The sequence below is a fragment of the Symphalangus syndactylus genome, chromosome 7, assembly GCF_028878055.3.
Source record: "Symphalangus syndactylus isolate Jambi chromosome 7, NHGRI_mSymSyn1-v2.1_pri, whole genome shotgun sequence".
Taxonomy (NCBI): Eukaryota; Metazoa; Chordata; class Mammalia; order Primates; family Hylobatidae; genus Symphalangus; species Symphalangus syndactylus.
In genome coordinates this window covers 71,815,336-71,829,691 of record NC_072429.2, presented here as the reverse complement: position 1 = coordinate 71,829,691, position 14,356 = coordinate 71,815,336, and the positions used below count along the sequence as shown (strand labels likewise).

The following is a 14,356-nucleotide window of genomic DNA, read 5'->3' as shown; positions in this document are numbered from 1 at the left end:
CCCCACCTCTGTAATTCATCCGTTGAAGCCCTAACCCCCAGTACCTCAGAATGTGGCTGTATTTCGAGATAAAATCTTTGAAAGAGGTAAAGTGGCGATGAGATCATAAGAGCTGGCTCCAATCCAATCTGCCTGGTGTCCTCAGAAGAGGGGATCAGGACACAGAGCAGCCAGGTGTGCTGCCCGGAAGGAAGACCCTGGGAGGACGCAGCCAGAAGGCCGCCACCTGCAGGCCAAGGAGGGACCCATCCTGATGCTTGCTCTTGGACTTCCGGCTTCCAGAGCCCAGGGAGAACTGGCTGCTGTTGATTCAGTGGCGGTCTGTGGGATGGTGCTGCGACGGCCCAGCAGATGCTTGCGGCCAAACTCGCCTGGCCCCTGCCCGCCGCCCTCCCACTGCGGGGACACGGAGCTGCGCGGTCCCTGCTCTAAGGCTGCTGTTGCTGGCCCAGGCCTCTCACCCGGCTCGGCCCTGTCCCCGCACCTTGCTCCTGCGCCGGGGGCCGACTCCAGCTCATCCTTGAGGAAAACCCGGGCTGCCCCTCGTCCAGGAAGTCTTCCCAGCCCCAGCCAGGCTGCAGGCCCCGCCTCAGAGTACCCGCTGTCCGCGCGCACGTGGCGGTGGGAATATTCCCGCGCTCCGCACAGGCCCCCAGCGCCCACGGCAGGGACCGGCTGTCCACCTGCGTTCCCACAGTGCAGGCACGCGGCGTCCCGAAAGGGCTGGGTGAACACATACCCAGAACCATCGCTCCAGCTGGATTGTCCTTGCTCTGTCCGCCAACTCTGATTTGGGAAACAGATAACCAGGGTTCAAGGCCAGGTGGGTCATCTCCCAGCCCTGTGACGTGGATGAGTCCCATGACGTCACTGAGACCCCAGTTTCTGAGCAACTGTGCGCTCAGGACCAGATCAGTGTCTCTCAATCCTTTTAAGACTTGTGTCTCCTAGCCGGGCGTGGTGGCTAACGCCTGTAATCCTAGCACTTTGGGAGGCCGAGGCGGGCTGATTGCCTGAACTCAGGAGTTCTAGAACAGCCTGGGCAACACGGTGAAACCCCGTCTCCACTAAAATACAAAAAATTAGCCGGGCGTGGCGGCCTGCGCCTGTAGTCCCAGCTACTCGGGAGGCTGAGGCAGATAATTGCTTGCACCCGGGAGGCAGAGGTTGCAGTGAGCCAAGATCGCACCACTACACTTTAGCATGGGACAGAGCGAGACTCTGTCTCCAAAAAAAAAAAAAAAAAAAAAAAGACTTGTATCTCCTTTTAGCAAACGTCAAAATCTTATATCCTTCCTTCCCAAAATGATCCCTGACCCATGAATTCCTGTAAGCCAATATGATTATGCCAACATTTGCTTTCTCTAGTTTAACACTCATGGGTACCTGCAGCTGGGAGGGAGAGGATGCAGTTTATGGCAGGCCCATTTTGAGATTTTGCCTAGGGTCCTCCTTGGGAGGGTCCAGTCACTTTGCACCCGGGTTAGTCCAGTGTAAAGTCAAACTAGAATTGTTTTGGGAATGGGTCGGTGGTGGAAACGAGGAAGTGAAGTTGGAAGATGTTGGCTAAAAATCCCATGGATGGATGCCGTAGCCAGTGTGTGCGCTCATGGGAATGTCCTGGTGTGTCTTGAGAGGGAAGACTAGCCCTGCTGTCGCTTTCCAGAGGGTAGTAAGATAGATCCTCTCATGTTAGATCATCTCACTTCATTTCCTGATAAAGATGAAGTGTCCTCTAGCCACCCAGAGGCGGGAGGAAAAGGAAAACGACTGCTAAGTTTCCATAAGCCTGGCGTCCCCACCAGTGCAGGTGGGAGGCGCCCTGGTTCTTCCAGGGGTTCCACCTCGTGGTCAGCGAGGTTTCTTCAGGTCCCTTCCCTTCCAGGCCCTGGGGATGCAGCTGCCTTCCTGTTCTCTTTAAAGCTGCTTTTACCCACTACTTGTTACAAATTTTTAAGAAAGCAATTTGACATTATCTATCAAAATCATATATTTGTCTTATAGATCTAGTATTTGCACAAAATGTTTGTAGAGGAATATCCATCGCAGCATTTTTGGTAAGAACTGGACACAATCTAAATGTTTATTATTATGGGACTGATTAAATATGGTACAGCCATACGATGCAATGCCATGCAGCTATTAAAAAGAATGAGATGGAGCTGTTTATGGTGTCTTGAAAAGATGTCCAAGATGTATTATTATTATGTGGAAAAAAAAGGTTGCAGAAGAGTTAGCATAGTGATTCCATTTGAGGAAAAAACCAAAAGTCCATATATGTGTATATAAGAATATAATAGGCCGGTTGCAGTGGGTCACACCTGTAATCCCAGCACTTTGGGAGGCCGAGGTGGGCAGATCACGAGGTCAGGAGTTCGAGACCAGCCTGGCCAATATGGTGAAACCCTGTCTCTACTGAAAATACAAAAATTAGCCAGACGTGACGGCACACGCCTCTATGTAGTCCCAGCGACTTGGGAGGCTGAGGCAGAAGAATTGCTTGAACCCGGGAGGCGGAGGTTGCAGTGAGCCGAGATCTTGCCACTGCACTCCAGCCTGGGTGACAGAGCGAGACTGTATCTCAAACAAACAAACAAACAAACAAACAGACAGAAAAGAATATAACAAATAAGATGCACACCACACCTGACTGTTCATAGTAGTTATTCTGTGACATGAGATTGAAGTTGATTGAGGGGTGAGACAATATGGGGGACTTTCCTTTAACATTTAAATAGTCTTAAACACTTTACAATGAGAATTATTAATTTTAAAATTAAAAATAGGCACAATGGCTCACGCCTGTAATCTCAGCACTTTGGGAGGCCAAGACAGGAGGATCACTTGAGGCAAGGAGTTCGAGACTAGCCTGGGCAACACAGTGAGACCCTGTCTTTAAAAAAAATTAAATTAAATTAAATTAAAAATGTAAAATACTGTTTTTCCAAAAGCACAGTTTTAATTTTCTTCTTGTTTTACCTTGAATTTAGATATAATTAGACATTCACAGAATGTAGTAGAAATAGTACAGAGAGGTCCCACGTACTCAGCACACAGTCTCTTCCAGTGGTTACATCTCACTGACCTGTAGGACAGTACCCAAACCTGGAGATCCATATTAGTAGAACACATATGTTGCAGCTCTGCTCCATTTTATCACATGTGTAAGATTCGTGCAACCACTCAAAGATCGAGATACAAAGCTGTTCTGTCACCATGAGGCTCTCCCTCGTGCTGTCTATTCTCCCCTCACCTCTACTTCCCCACCATCCCCAGCCCTGGCAACCATGAATCTGTTCTCCATCTCTATGCTTTTATCATTATAAAAATGTTACATAAATGGAATCATAATAGCGTGATTCTTTGAGATGGACTTTTGTTCACTCAGCTTCATGTCCCTGAGGTCCATCCAAGTTATATCAATAGTTTGTTCCTTTTGATGGCTGAGTAGTATTCCATGGTATGGATACACCACAATTTGTAACCCACCACCTGCTTAGGGATATGTTGGTTGTTTCTAGTTTTGTGTACAGGTTTTTGTATGGATATAAATTTTCATTTCTTTGGGATAAATGCCCAGGAGTATGATAGCTAGGTTGTATGGTAAGTGTATGTTTAGTTTTTTATAAAACTGCCATGCTATTTTTCCAGAGTGGCTGAGCCAGTTTACATTCCCATCAGAAGTGGCTGAGGATCCAGTTCCCCCGAATCTTCTCTAGCATATGGTGGTGTCATGACTTTTTATGTCAGCTGTTTCAACAGGTGTATAACATGGTCTTAATAGCCAGTGATATTGAGCGTCTTTTCATGTTTGCCATCCGTAAATCCTCTTTGGTGAAATGTCTCTTCATGTCCTTTGCCCATTCTCTAATTGGATTGTTTGTTTCCACTGTTGAGTTTTGAGAGTTCTTTATGTATTCCAGATACTGGTCCTCTGTCAGACATATGGTCTGCGAATATTTCCTCCCTGTTGTAGCTTGTCATTTTCCTCCTCTTATAGAGTCTTTCACACAGCGTAAGTTGTAATTTGATGAGGTCCAATGTATCCATTTTTCCTTGATGGTAATTGTGTTTTAAAAAATAAAGCTTAAAATTTTGTTTTTTGTTTTGTAATCATGCACTTTTTTTATTTTGTAATTTTGTTTTGGGGGTTTTGTTTTGTGTTTTGTGGTTTTGTTTTTGTTTTGCTTTGTACTTTTGTATAAAAAAATGAATAAGGGACTGCTGCCGCCATCTCTTCCTTAGGATTCATCCTCTCCTAGCCTGACTGCAAAGTGGAGTGCAACCCTGCAGAAACCCCTTCCTCTGTGGTCCCTGAATATTCATGCGGGGGCTGTTCCTGTTTTAAATGAAATAAAATGGAGACAGAATAAGATTCTGGATTTGTCTAAAGTTCTATAGTCCTGCTCACTCACCTGTAACTTCTGACTTCTTTCTTGGCTGATAAGGACGTCTGGTTCGAGTTTGGCTCTCTTTTTATTCATGAGGTTGGGTTTCACTAGAAACCCTCCGCCCTATTCTTTGTCTTCCAGGAACACAGCCTCCCCATCTAGGCGCTCCTTCTAGAGGTGAAGAGTGTGAGGACACCTTCCTCTGAAGGCTTCTCCTAGCTTGAAGACACAATGAGAGTTAACAAAGTATGTTCCCCTTGCCCACTGTTAGCATGTGGTCCCTGTGTCCTCTGGCAGTGTCTTCACAGGGAGGCCATCTTGAGGAGGGGAGAAAAATGCAAGTATTTCTTGGCAATATTAAAACAACACCAGTCTTAACATCGCCAGGTCACTGTGCTGGGCTCTGTGAGCCAGACAGTCACATCCACTGACTACAAATGGAGCATCAACTCCATGCCAGTGTTAGTGTTAAAGATACCGAGACACACAAGACGTAACTCTGTCCTGTTCTAGGAACTTACCATTTACCATGGGGGGATAGAACAGAGATTCCTCAGCAAGTGAGTACAATGTCATGGTACCACTTGCAGTAGAAACTAATTACTCACACCTGCTTCCTCAGAATTCTCAGCTCACAGCTACACTACTCAGCCTCTCATGGAGTTAGGTGTGGTCGTGTCACTGGGTTCTGGTCAATGGAATATGAGGGCTTTCACTCTTCATTCTCTCTTTTTTTTTTTTTTTGATGGAGTTTTGCTCTTGTTGCCCAGGCTGGAGTGCAATGGTGCGATCTTGGCTCACTGCAACCTCCACCTCCTGGATTCAAGCGATTCTCCTGCCTCCACCTCCAGAGTATCTGAGATTACAGGTGTGCACCACCACGCCTGGCTAATTTTGTATTTTTAATAGAGACAGGGTTTCTCCATGTTGGTCAGGTTGGTCTCGAACTCCTGACCTCAGGTGATCTGCCGCCTCGGCCTCCCAAAGTGCTGGGATTACAGACGTGAGCTGCAGCACCCAGCTGTCACTCTTCATTCATAATATCCTCCTATGCACTACCTTTCATTTTATTTTCTCTTCCATTGGCTAAAAGGAGAGGACCACGATGCTAGCCTAGAGGAGAGAAGAGTCACAAGATGGAAGGAGTCTGGGTCCCTGACTGACCAGGGTCTACTGCCCAGGAACACCTACTTGGGCTTTCCATAATCACTGAGGTTCTGGAGTGTTTGTTTAGCAGTTAGCTTACTTTAACTAGCATCCAGATCACAGAAATCATAAGTCACTACTTTTTGTTTTTTCTTTTTTTTTAAGAGACAGAGTGTCACTCTGTCACCCAGGCTAGAGCAATCTCAGTGGAGCAATCTCAGCTCACTGCAACCTCAAACTCCTGGGCTCAAACAATCCTCCCACCTTAGCCTCCCAAGTAGCTAGGACTATAGGCATATGCCACCACACCCAGCTAATTTTTATTTTTTAAAGGCAGAGTCTTACTATGTTGCCCAGCCTGGTCTCAAACTCCTGGCCTCAAGCAGTCCTCCTGTCTCGGCCTCCCAAAACATTGAGATTACAGTGTGATATGCTGTGCCCAGCCACTACTTTCTTTCAAGTCTAAAAAGGCTTCATTGAGAAGGTGCCTGATTTCCCTTGGGGCTCATCCCACATTACATCTCAGACACTATGAGTACTACTTACATTTACAAATAGGATATCGCCTTGTTGCTTTCTATGCATGTATTCATTCATTCATTTTCCTCCTTTGAAATGTCATTTTACCCTTATTTGGCTAATAATACTAGCTATACAAAGCACTAAGTTGCATGCTGCCAAATTCCAAATAGCTTATTGCTTTTAGAAACCGCTTCCCCCTCTGACTTTCAGCAAATTCTTCTAGCCTTTTGATAAATTAATTCATATCCTTTCCACATATTTATCCAAAGAGGCAGCTTTTTAATTCTGGCACAGTCACCCTTTTTTTCCTCCTGGGCTTTGATACTACCAGATGCGAGAGGAAAAGCATTCGCAATATGCCTACAATCTATTTCAATATATAATTCTATCCAATTGAATGTCAGGCATTTCTAAAGAATGCTGTTGGTTGATATAACGTCCGTTGCCCAAGTTGAGGTTTTGATTTGAAGTTGTGTATTGGAATGCTTTGTGTTACATTTTGCCCCAAATTTATAAATCTATCATGGATTCTCCCTTCTATCTTGCTTCCTTAATAGATGAACCATCAAGAATGAAGTTTAGCATGATATCTTGAGAAAGCAAAAGAAGAAAATCTTCTGCTTTTGAAAGGGAACGTACCCTCAGGCAAAAATTTCAAAAAATTCTCTGCCTTGTAATACATATTAGGAAATGCCAGTTGTCATGCACGCAGCTTAAGATGGATTAGGATTCCATCACTGATCATGGAATAAATTCTTATACTTTTAACCTTACAAGTTCATTTGCAGCCAAGCAATTAGAAAAAACTGTGTTTGGATATATTAGAATGTGTCGACCCTCTTAAGAGTACTAGCAGTTTCTAGAAACTATTTAGCAGAATTTTTTCCAAAAGTATTTGGCAGGCCTAACTCATATCCCCATGAGTATACTAAATTTCTTCTCATTTAAGGGTGGAGGTAGGTAAGGGAGACCACTTGTGACCATATTATTCAAACACAGAGTAAATCTCTTTGTATGGTTACATTGTTACATTGTCTTAATGAGGATGTTTTGCAGAAATCAGGCTACTAGCTTTTTCTTTGAAATGGTTATTTCAAAGTATAGACTTTAAACATTACTTTTTAATTTAATTTTTTTTTTTTTTTGAGATGGAGTCTCACTCTGTCGCCCAGGCTGGAGCGCAGTGGTGCGATCTCTGCTCACTGCAAGCTCCACCTCCCAAGTTCACACCATTCTCCTGCCTCAGCCTCCCGAATAGCTGAGACTACAGGCGCCCACCACCACGCCCAGCTAATTTTTTGTATTTTTAGTAGAGACAGGGTTTCACCGTGTTAGCCAGGATGATCTCGATCTCCTGACCTCATGATCCGCCCACCTCGGCCTCCCACAGTGCTGGGATTACAGGCATGAGCCACTGCGCCCAGCCTAAATGGGGTTTCTAAAAATTGCCAAACCAAGTTTGGTATTATTAGTGATGTGCTTTCCTTTCAGTTGTAACTAAAATAAGATATCCTTCACTTCTTGAACTTTACAGTGACTTTGCATTTGTGTTAGTTTAAAAAAAATACTTTCTAGAAAAAAATATTAAAGTTTGTCCTAATAAAGTTTCTTCCAAAGTTGTGATAACATAATTGACATAAAACAAGTTTAAAATACATTGGAGACACATAATACTTAACTTACTTCATTTGAAAGGCCAACGTTCAGCAGCTACTTACTCCAGACGGATTAGTCTTTAAACATCAAGTGAATCGTTAGTTCTGGGTTTCAATAAACAGGCGAAATAATCTGCTCCCTAATTGCCATAGAAAACTTCTGGGAATTAATGAAACTGTATGTAAGAGGTGGCTATATATTCTTCCACATGGGTACTGTTTCTAACCACTCATTCATTCTTTCAGTCATTCAGCTAATAAGTGTCTGTGGAGGGTCTACAATTCTAGATGTTGAGTATTCAGCAATGAACAAAGCAGAAAATTTCTGCTTTCATGGAACTTTCTTTCTTTTTTGAGACAGCGTCTCCCTCTGTTGCTCAGGCTGGAGTGTAGTGGCATGATCTTGGCTCACTGCAGCCTCCACCTCCCAGGTTCAAGCGATTCTCCTGCCTCAGCCTCCCGAGTAGCTGAGATTACAGGTGCATGCCACCACACCCAGCAAATTTTTGTATTTTTAGTAGAGACAGGGTTTCAGCACGTCGACCAGGCTGGTCTTGAACTCCTGACCTCAGGTGTTCCGCCTGCCTCGGCCTCCCAAAGTGCTGGGATTACAGGTGTGAGCCACCACGCCTGGCCAGAACTTACTTGCTAATGGGAGACACAGATGCTAAACAAGTAAATGGTTAAATATATAATAGAATTTTAGGCAGCAATAAAATTTTAATGAAATCTTGCTAAAAGTGAGGCAGTGTGAGGAGCTATGAGAATATAAGGGTAGGAGTGGGGTGGTTCAACTCCTTTAGATCCAGGGGTCACAAAGAGGGGACACTGGAGAAGAGACCTAGATGAAGCGAGTGAGCCATGTGAACTGGGAGGGGTGTCTCCAGTTTAAGGAAAAGCACAGGAAAGTCCTTGAGACAGGAGTGAATTCAGGGAGTTCTAAGAAGAGCCAAGAGGCTGAAGTGCTGGAGATCTGGGGGCTGGGAGCACGTGATAGGTAATGAGCCTGGAGCTGTAAATGGGGCATGATCATGTAGGGCTTTGGGGCTGTACTCAGGAGTCTGGGTTTTGTTCTAAGAGAAATAAGAAGCCCCTGGAGGATTTGAATAGGGTGGTGACCAGTTCTTATTTACATTTCAAAAAAATCACTCCAGATATATGCAAAGGGTTGGCTTTGGGTGAGCAGGGATGGACACAGGGGTGCGAGTTAGGAAGGTACAGATTGTGTCTCTGGTAGAGACTGACAGTGGCTTGGGCTAGAACCATAGCAAAGCAGGTGGTAAGAAGTAGCCTCCGAGTACATTTCAAAAAAGAACCAACAGAACTTGCTAATGGGTTTGATGTGGGAGATGAGAGAGAATGGAAGCAAGTGAGGCTGATTGCTAGGGTTTTTGCCTGAGCAACTGGTGGAATGGGGACACCATTTCCTCAGGGAAGAGTGGTTTGGGGATGGTAATCAAGTTTCGTTCTGGGCAGGTTTGAAATGCTTATTAGATATCTAAGTGGAGAAATCCACTAGGCAGTTCAACATGTGAATTCTAGGGCAGGAGGCCAGGCTAAAGATAGGGGTTTGGAGCTATCAGTATTTCTAAGGGATTTAAGCCATCGGCCTCAGTGAAATCATCTAGGGAGAGAATTTTGATGGAGAAGATAAGAGGTACAAGGATGGCCTTGAAAAGTCAGGAAGAAGGAAAAGCCAGCTGCACAGGAGACTAAGAGCTGAAGTAGGAGGAAAAGCAAGATGGCAGCGGTTTCCAGAAGCCAAGCAAAATCTAGTCTTCTCATATTAAGAAAAAAATGGAAGCAGCTGATTAATACCCTCTCAGGTCCTGCACCCTGAGCTTCGCTCTTAAGAGGCTCCGGGACTTGGTCGGGCTCTTGCTGTATCTTGAGCACTCAGGTGACACATTCTCTCACTGGACTGAGGTGCGACGATATAGGTAGTTCAGAATTCAGCTCCAGAACCAGGCTGCCTGAGTCCAAATTCCAAATCTATCAGGAGCAAGCCATATGGCCTTGTACAAATGACTTCCTCAAGGTCTCCGTCTCCTTGTCTTTAACTGCGAATGAGAGTCAAACCAACTTGTTGTGGTTACTGTGAAGATTAAGTGAGTTAGGAGATGGCAAGTCCTTAGAACAGAATGAATGCTTCATCAGCAGAAGATGCTTTCCTATTTACTAATTGAGATTTGTACTTGCTCAAGGTCATATGACTGGTAAGAGTTGAAGCTGCTCATTGAGCCCAAGTTTGTTCAGCTGCAAATCTCAGCCTCTCCCACCCCTGTCACTGCAGCCTTCACCTCCCGGGTTCAAGCAATTCTCCTGCCTCAAGCTCTTGAGTAGCTGGGATTACAGGCGTGCACCCCAATGTGAGGCTAATTTTTGTATTTTTCAGTAGAGACGGGGTTTCACCATGTTGGCCAGGCTGGTCTTGAACTCCTCACTTCAAGTGATCTGCCCGCCTCGGCCTCCCAAAGTGCTGGGATTACAGGCATGAGCCACCATGCCCAGTCAAATCTCAGCCTCTTAACCAGCTTGCTGTCCTGCCTTCACACAGGATTCAGGGAGCTGGAGATAATGCTTGACTTTTGCATGCAATGGGGGTGCTGGAGCAGCTCCTGCCAGCTCACGGTGCCAGCTGTGCACACGTCTTCCCAGCTGCGAATCAGCCAGGGTGGAGGGGTTAACAGATGCTACACTTAGGGATTTTCCCCCACCAAGAGTCAGTTGTTAAATATTTACCAGCACGATACTGTCCATGGAGAACCCCTCGGGAAGTCCAGACACATCCATCAGTTAATTCCCATGGTAGGATGGTTTTGCTGATGCAGTCTTCTAAACGGAGACATTGAGGAACCAGGTATAGAGGCTTTCTCACATGACCAGTGGTGAAGCTGAGGTCCAAATGTGTCCTCCTAATAGCGGGAAGGAAGACAGCTTTTACCAGCAAACCAAGCTCCTCACACATTAGGTAGTTCTAAACGCCACCTCTCCGATAGCCCTTCTCATGCTGCAGATTTGCTGGTGCTGTTTACCTGTGTGGCCTTGTCCCCATTAGCGGGCCCAACTCTGAGTATCAGGGAGCCTGAAAGATGAGAGGCCTACACAGCCACCTGCCTCCCATCTGACATTTGGCCCGAGGCAGTGGGCATCACCCAGTCTTGGCATCTAGCGTGCCCTCGCTGGACACAAGATTCCTTCCTGTTTTGAGCCCGAATCCATTTGCCTGCAGCTTCCATTCCTTGGGCTTGGCCCAGCCTTCCCCAGAATAAGGCATTGCCCTTTACTACACCACAGCTTTGAAACCGCCTGGGACACTCGTGGTGCCCTCGATTCCCATTCGTCCCGATGACTGCAACCAATCTGAGTGGCTTCGCGCCCCAGCTCCCTGTGGCTCACCCCAAATGCTGCCTCTCTGGGACACCTCCATTTCCTCCAGGGAGACTTGAGTACCACCTCTTGGTGTCATTGCTGTATGTCCTTTCCTCACAGCCATCTGGTTCCACTGCCATCGCTGTCCCGCCTGTCTCCCTGCCGGGATGCATGCCATGGAAAGGTGATGACTGTCTGTTAGCGCCCAGCGTGGTGCCTGGTTCTCCATGAGTGTTTGTTGAATGCATGGCCATACCCCTGTAGTGAGTCAGACAGGCCAGGCCCTTCCTTCAGAAATAATGACAGACTGAGACAAGTGCTATGAGGGAAATAAACACAGTTCTGTGATTTGTTGGGGGGCACAATAGACAGAGCGGTCAGGGGAGGCCTCCCTGGGGCTGAGACCTGGAGCTGATGAGCAGCCAGTGGAGAAGGGATGGCCAGAGGGACCAGCCAGCGGGAATCCCTGAGGCAGGAAGGAGCTTGTCCCAGCAGAGGGACAGAAAGGAGCCCAGCACAGAGCGGCGGAGTGAAGGGGGCGTGGTGCGTGATTGCCTTCCAAGGGCAGGGGAGGCTGCTGAAGGGTGTAGGTGGGAGGTGGCCTGATCCTGCTGCGAAGAGGCCGCTGCAGCAGGAGGGCGAGCTCTTCTCTTCTTGCCTGACTGGCCCGTGAGGAGTCAGCAGAGGCAATCGAGGGCCCCCTGGCACCTGGGCCGCTCCTCTCAGGCCCAGCCTCCCCTCCCCAGGCATCTCAGATGGACCCTCACCTTTCCCTGGGCCCAACACCAACCTTACACCTCAGTGTGACTTTCAGTCCCGCTTAAAAAGATGTATATTCATTTTTCCATGGCTGTGGTGACAAATTGCCACAAATGTGGTGGTTTAAACCAACAGCAATGTGTGATCTTGCAGTTCTATAGGTCAGAAGTCTCCCATGGACTCGCTGGAGCTATTGAGGTGTCCCCAGGGCTGAGTTCCTTTCTGAAGGCTCTAGGGGAGAAGCCGTTTCCTCGCCTTTCCAGCTTCTAGTGGCCACTGCATTCCTGGGTTCATGGCCCCTTCCTCCAAGTACAGAGCCAGTAATGACCCATCCCTCACACCCTTCTCTGATCATCATGTCTCCATCTCTGTCCTCAGCTGGGAAAGGTTCTTTAATTTTAAGCACTTGTGTGATTAGGTTGGGCCCACCTGTATAATCCTGGCTATTTGTCCCATCTCCAGGTCCTTAACCTGATGCTATCTGCAAAGTCACCTTGCCAGGTAAAGTAACATATTACAGGTGACATGGATTAGGACATGGGCATCTTTGGGGGCCCTTATCCTGCCCACGACAGAACTCCTAGATCTTAAGGGATCAATCAATCAAATACAGTGTGTGAACTGTCAGGATGTAGATTCAAAAACTGACTTTAAAGGACACTGTTGAAACTATCAAGGAAATGTTCACATAGGAATTTAGATGATATAAAGGATTTAGAGTTAATATTGTTAGATGTGTTAATGGCATATATCTTTACCTGATATTTGATTTGGAATATTACAGGAAAAACATAGAGTGAGACACCTGAAACAAGATTGGCAAAATAGACCAGGCACGGTGGCTCACACCTGTAATCCCAGCACTTTGGGAGGTCGAGGCGGGCAGATCACCTGAGGTCAGGAGTTTGAGACCAGCCCAGCCAACGTGGTGAAAACCCGTCTCTACTGAAAATACAAAAATCAGCTGGGTGTGGTGGTGCATGCCTGTAATCTCAGTTACTTGGGAGGCTGAGGCAGGAGAATTGCTTGAACTCGGGAGGCAGAGGTTGCAGTGAGCCAAGATCGCGCCGCTGCACTCCAGCCTGGGTGACAGAGTAAGACTCTGTCTCAAAATAAATAAATAAATAAATAAGTAAATAAGTAAATAAATAAAAGATTGGCAAAATACTGATAATTCTTCTGGGTGATGGATGAGGGAGCTTCAGTGTATTATTATCCTTTGTACTTTTGCAAGGTTTATAACTTTTATTTTTAAAAGTTGAAAAATATAAATAGATAAATATACGTGTAAAATCAGGTGTAAGAAGAGGTTAAGGAGACAAATTCGGGATGGAGCAAAGGTCTGTTCTAGCTCTGTCTTTGCTGTCCTCCCACCACTAGGATGGCCACCAAATGTCCCAAGAAAAACGTCAGGCTCACTGCATCCCTCACCCACTGAGAGAACCTGCCTTTACCATCTTTTATGCTGGGGCCTCTATTTCAATAAAACCAATATTCAGAATTAAACAGAACTTCAAATGTTGTCTTGTTTGACCATCACCCCCTCTCCCCAGCCTTCCCACATGCAATCCAGGAATACGCTAAGTGCAGTAAAAATGATGAAATAACCGTAATGTAAGGTTTTCTCAACTGCTTATTCAAACCAAAATGAAATTCCTAAGTAGAGCTGTCTGTGCCCATGTTCAGCAGGAATGCTTCACATTTTTGTTGGAGTTGAACATCAAAGGACCAAGAAGTCTCAAACGGACCTTCCAAGCAGTGAGGGGTTATGGGTGGAGGCAGAACTCAGCCGTGATTGCCCTACAGACCCAGGCCCCTCTCGGGCGAGAGGTGCTTCCCTCAGGTCCCTCTGGTTCAGGATGTGCCACCACCAAGATCTTAGGCAAAACCCTAATTGTGGAGTCCTCCCAGATAAGGTTTCCCAGGCATCTCCTTTGCAGACCCCAGACTGGCCTGAAGAGGGCAAAACACTTGTTTCAGACCTCAAAGACGACAGATGATTGAGATCTCAAATGACTGACATCTCAAAAAGACAGTAACTATTATCCATATTCCTTGGAGGTAAATTATGGGGCAGGAACATTTCTCTTGGGCAAGATAGATACAACCCAGTCCTGCTTCCTAGGACTTTTTATCCCTTTGCGTTTTGGCCGCAGAGCCCAAGGGTGGGGTTGAGGGGTGTGTTAGAGGCGGAGAGAAATATGGAGTGCTACCTGCTGAGAGGAAAGCCAACCAGGGCAAGATGCTGGCTCTGAGAACAGAGAGAACAGAATAAGACCCCTGTCTGCGAGCACCTGTCTTCCTGGGGGAACTTCAGATGGAAGTGGACGGGTCATCAGCTGAGGAATGTTTTTTGAGGATGTTCTGTAGACACACTGTGGAGATTTCAAAGAGGGAAGGGGCCCCACCAGCCGAGGGTTCACCAGCTACCTGGGAGACAAGACGCAAACATATCAAAGGCGACTCATAGTTTAGAGAGTCAGATGGCAAGCACTGTTAGGAACCCAGAGG

At 46.4% G+C, this 14,356-nt stretch overlaps 1 protein-coding gene and 1 long non-coding RNA gene across 12 annotated transcripts in view; one reads left to right on the top strand and one right to left on the bottom strand.

Moving 5' to 3' along the window:
• The window catches only part of LOC129486516 (uncharacterized), a 69,040-nt gene extending 68,229 nt beyond the window's left edge, over window positions 1-811 (bottom strand). For both annotated transcript variants that reach the window (XR_010121713.1, XR_008659009.2), the window contains exon 1: window positions 740-811. This is a non-coding gene — a long non-coding RNA (uncharacterized lncRNA). The remainder of the gene's footprint in view (window positions 1-739) is intronic.
• The window catches only part of STAU2 (staufen double-stranded RNA binding protein 2), a 338,058-nt gene that overhangs the window by 308,449 nt on the left and 15,253 nt on the right, over window positions 1-14,356 (top strand). The window lies entirely within an intron of this gene.